This window comes from Nicotiana sylvestris, chromosome 11, assembly GCF_000393655.2.
Source record: "Nicotiana sylvestris chromosome 11, ASM39365v2, whole genome shotgun sequence".
Lineage (NCBI taxonomy): Eukaryota > Viridiplantae > Streptophyta > Magnoliopsida > Solanales > Solanaceae > Nicotiana > Nicotiana sylvestris.
The window spans coordinates 160,015,927-160,020,723 of NC_091067.1; the positions used below are offsets into that span (position 1 = coordinate 160,015,927).

The following is a 4,797-nucleotide window of genomic DNA, read 5'->3' on the forward strand; positions in this document are numbered from 1 at the left end:
AGAGCACAAGTAATTTGCAAACAGTGAGCATATGAGATGTACTGCCATAAATAAAATGAGTATAACGATACATACCTTAATAAATATGGCTCAACTTAGCGGAGATTAAGAATAAAATTAGAGTTTCGCGCTGATAACGTGTTATAAAAGAAAAGCAATTCAGTAAAATATAAATAAGAAGAGACAGAAAAAAGGAAGAACTCTTTTCTTCTTTCACTTTGGTGTGTTCTCCATTACAATTTACATAGCCTTTTATAGACATAAAATGAGAAGACTTAATATTGTAAATAGTGAATGGGATGGACATAAAGTAGGAGATTTCATCTGTAAGCTATTCACATACATGGGCATCCAATCTATAAATAAATATATATATTTATAAAAGCTTATAAAACTAGAAAATACAATGCATAGTATTGTCTATGTCGGAGTACTGTCTTCCCAAAAATATGACTTTGCTGCCTCTTTCGCCATCGGCCATTTGAATTACTATCCATTTTGCTCTGCTAATTGAAGCCCTTTTAGGAGGGATCTTTGCTGCCTCTTTCGCCATCGGCCATTTGAATTACTCTTTCGCCATCGGCTATTTTAGGAGGGATTTCAGCTTAGCCAAAATGCTCTCGTTGAGGAAGGATTTCAGCTTAGCCAAAATGCTCTCGTTGAGAGTCGAACTCAGACCTCCCGCTTACTAAACGGGTGCTCTAACCAACTGAGCTACGAGAGCCTTGTTAAAGAACGTCAATTTTTTATTGTTTCTTAAGACTTCATCAAGAAAATCTTTTTGAAATTATATCAAACTCCAATTCTTTTCTCTTTTTTTTTTTTGAGACTTGAGGTGATCCAATTTTTCAGTTGACATATTTAAATCCTAGTATGTAATAAAAACATAAGATATACGTAGAAATAAGCATACAAGAAATAAAGCTATCACATAAAAAAAATATTATAACAATATAGGAGTAATTTAATGCTAGAAGTTGATAATTTTGACTATTGATATCGAATAAATCAATTTTACTTTGTTTATTTTAATGCTTAAAATCTTTCAAAAGAATGAAATAGAATTGGGAAGATATGACCTTAAAAGGATACCGGCATGTGGTATGTCCGTAACTCCATTCATAAGTTGTCCTTTTTTTCTAATTTTTTTCTTCAATATTTTCTATTAAAAAATTAAGCTAAAAGAATCAATAACAACAACAATTCAGTAAAATCTTATTAGTGGGGTCTAGGGAGGATAGTGTGTACGGAGACTTACCCCTACCTCGAAGGAGTAAAGAGGCTGTTTCCAAAAGACCCTCGGCTCAAGAAAATAAAAACACAAAAGGAGACAATATTAATTTTACCACAGAAATTCATAGGAAAAATAGGAACAACATGAAATCCAGAAGAAAGATGCAAAGCAAAAGCAATGGCTAGTAAATAGGTCTTGCACTTAAAAGCGAAATAGTAAGACACAACATTGCCACTAGCTATCTTAGACAAAAATCCTACCAGACTAGGCTCACAAAGATACAAAGTAAGGCAAGACCCAACTACCTCCTAACCTATAACCCTAATACTCGACCTCCACATCTTCCTATCAAGTGTCATGTCTTCGAAAATCTGAAGTCTCGCCATATCCTGTCTGATCACCTCTCCCCAATACTTTTTAGTTTAAGCTAAAAGAATCATTACTAGTACTAATTTGTGGGGGCCCAAGTGCTTGGGGGACTTAAGCAAATGCTTTATTTGCTTGGTCCTCCCGCCGCCCCTATGCATAAGCACCTTCCTAACCTATACCCGGATTTCCAACTACACACTTTATTTTTGCGGGAATTTTATTACCCCATAAACTTTTTAAAATGGAATAAATACCACCCTAAAACTAGACAACCAAACTCTTGGCAAGTGGTGAACTACACGCGCTGCCACATGTATATTTAGTACTTTTTTTATTCTTTCTTCTTTTTCTTAACCTTTTTTCTTATTTCTTATTATTCTCATTTTATTTTGTTATTTCATTCTCTTTCTTTTTGTTTTGGTCACCGGCGGCATAAAATGATGGTCGTCGGAATTTTAAGGACACCATTCTTTCCGGCGACATATATATATGTGTGTGTGAATTTTTTTTGAAAGTGTAATTTATGTGTGGGAGGAAGAGCAAAAGAAAGAAAAACGAATATAAGTACTGAGAAGACTTTTTTCAGTTAAAATTTCAATATCTCAATATTTTCTGGCGCGGAAGGTTTTTCGATGATGAATTCCCCCCCCCCCCCAAATTTGAGTGTATTTTGCTTTATTTATGAATAGATCTTTTTGAGAGTTTAATTTGTGTGTGAAAAGAATAGAAAGATGAAAAAAAACATAATAAATGGAAGAAAAACGGTTAGACAAAGTCGCCGGTGAATAAATATCCGCCGAAATTAGAGAAGAAACGAAAAAAGAAGTAAAGAAAAAGACAAAGAAAAAGGGAAAGGAAAAGGAAAAAATAGTAAAAAAGCAAAAAGAAAAATATGAAAATCTTTTTTTCTTGCTTCTCACTTTTCCAAGGAGAGTAAAATACACACTCTGCCACGTTAGCTTAAAGGGTGCAGATAATTTACTTTAAAATAATTTAGGGGGATAATTAAAATCCCGCAAAGGTAGAGTGTGTATATAAAAATTTGGGTATAGGTCGGGGTACTTCTTCGTTGATGTGTTTTATGTTGGCACATGTTAGATTAGAATATTTGATTTAGAATAAGATGGGAAGTTCTTGGAGGGAAGGATGTCGGGGGTCTATTTGGAAACAGCCTCTCTACCTCAGGGTAGGGGTAAGGTCTGCGTACACACTACCCTCCCTAGACCCCACTAAGTGAGATTTTACTGGGTTGTTGTTGTTGATTTAGAATAAGATTGAGAAAATCATTGAAAAGATGATTATAGGATACAGTTATTACCTTGTCAGTTGAAATAGTTTACAGTAGCACTTCAGAACCTTATTTGATCACTTTTTGCATCATATAAAGGTTATCCAATGAAAAATGAGGATATCATTTTGATCGAGAACTTAGGTTCCTATGTTATTTTAAAATCTGGATACTATTTATATTCTTTTAGCGTTTTCCGCAGCTTGGTACGTGCGAAATGTGGCTTGGATTGAGAATTTTAGTCTCTACATGAATCTACATTCTGGACTAAGTTTTGTACTCTTGCAACTGTTTATGCGCTTTTTTGGTGTATATTTTTGTAATTTCCTCGTATTTTTCTGCAGTTTGACTCCAACTTCCTGCATTTGGAATGGAGTTCCTTCAAAATGGAATCACAAGTATCTTATTGCTCAAGTGCCGAGGTTGTTAGAAATCACTTTCTCTGTGGTATATGTTTTCCTCAATTTGAAACATAAAAAACTTGGTGCCGTAAATTTGGTCATGTATAATGCGGTTAAAAGAAAATAGTTAACCACTCATATTATTCACTAAAAAATGGGTTGAATAATAAAAATTTTAAAAACGGGTCAAATATGGAGAACCATATTATCCATTTAAAAAATGGTTAACCAATAGGTAACCAATGGATAACCAATGAATTGAACTTTTACATTTTTAAAGCCTCAAGTTGGGGGTTTCTCAAGTTTGGGAGACTAATAGCCCGTTTGGCCATTGAGGGTCCTCAAGTTTGGGAGACTAATAGCCCGTTTGGCCAAGCTGCAAAAATCAGCTTATTTTGAGAAGTGTTTTTCTCAAAAGTACTTTTGGTGAGAAGCAGTTTGTGCTTGCTTAATTAGTTTGAAAAACACTTCTGAGCAGCAATTAGTGTTTGGCCAATCTTTAAAAAACTGTTTTTAAGTGTATTTTTCTCAAAAGTGCTTTTCAAAAAAGTGTTTTCGGAGAGAAGCTACTTTTTCTGCTTCTCCTCAAAAACATTTTTTTTCCTTCCAGAAGCTTGGCCAAACACCTCAATTTTTGGCCAAAAACACTTTTCGCCAAACAGGCTATAAGAGTTCTTCCAAAAGTGATTATATTCAAAAGTCATGGATAATATAGTTACCCATATTATACGTCGGTTAACCCGTTTTTTATCTGTATTAAATATGGGTCGGATCTAATAATTTATCCGTTTTCTCATAATCAATTTTTGGTCCGAACCATATCCGACCCTACCCGTCCGTTTTTACCCGCCTAGTCATGTAGGAAGACTGACAAGAACTGCGTGCTTCAAGGGAAATGAGGCTTTTAACAACCAAGATTATGGAATGATCAACTTTTACAAGGGATGTTATCTTTCTTAATTTCGTCCAGTATGTATGTAAGCATATTACTTAGTGCTGTGCACGGGCACCAATCATCTAGTAGTACTAGTACAGAGATAAGTAATATCCGCCTACAATCTAGTACTAGCGCATAAAAAACAGACTGTTTGGCCATAGATAGTATTTTAGTATCTGCAAATATTGAACTTAAATACTAAGTATTGAAAGCTTGTTTGAGGAGTATTTCAGGTGCTATAATTGTTAGGGATATAGTAGATATGCCCTAAATCCAATATCATATTTGATGATTTGAACATATTTTGTGAACGTTATTTGATATAAAAATATATGGCATTTGATATTCTTTTATCATTATTATTAATTGCTTGATTAATTTGATAAGGTCCTTGATTAAATTTTGAGACTTGTCATCGTGATAGAGATCATGATAATGAGAGCAAAGTCTCTTACAATTTAATCTAAATTTGTTCTTGATCGTAGGATTATTAATTTGGACATTAGTAATCCGGTTAGATCAATATTTATGTGATCGTCTTTATGGGATAAAGATTAGTTGATCTCAT

General features: G+C 34.0%; 1 non-coding gene across 1 annotated transcript; it reads right to left on the reverse strand.

The window, feature by feature from the left end:
* Positions 1-651: 651 nt before the first annotated feature.
* On the reverse strand, positions 652-724 carry TRNAT-AGU (transfer RNA threonine (anticodon AGU)). Its single transcript has one exon. It is a non-coding gene; the product is annotated as a tRNA-Thr (tRNA).
* Between the last annotated feature and the right edge of the window lie 4,073 nt (positions 725-4,797).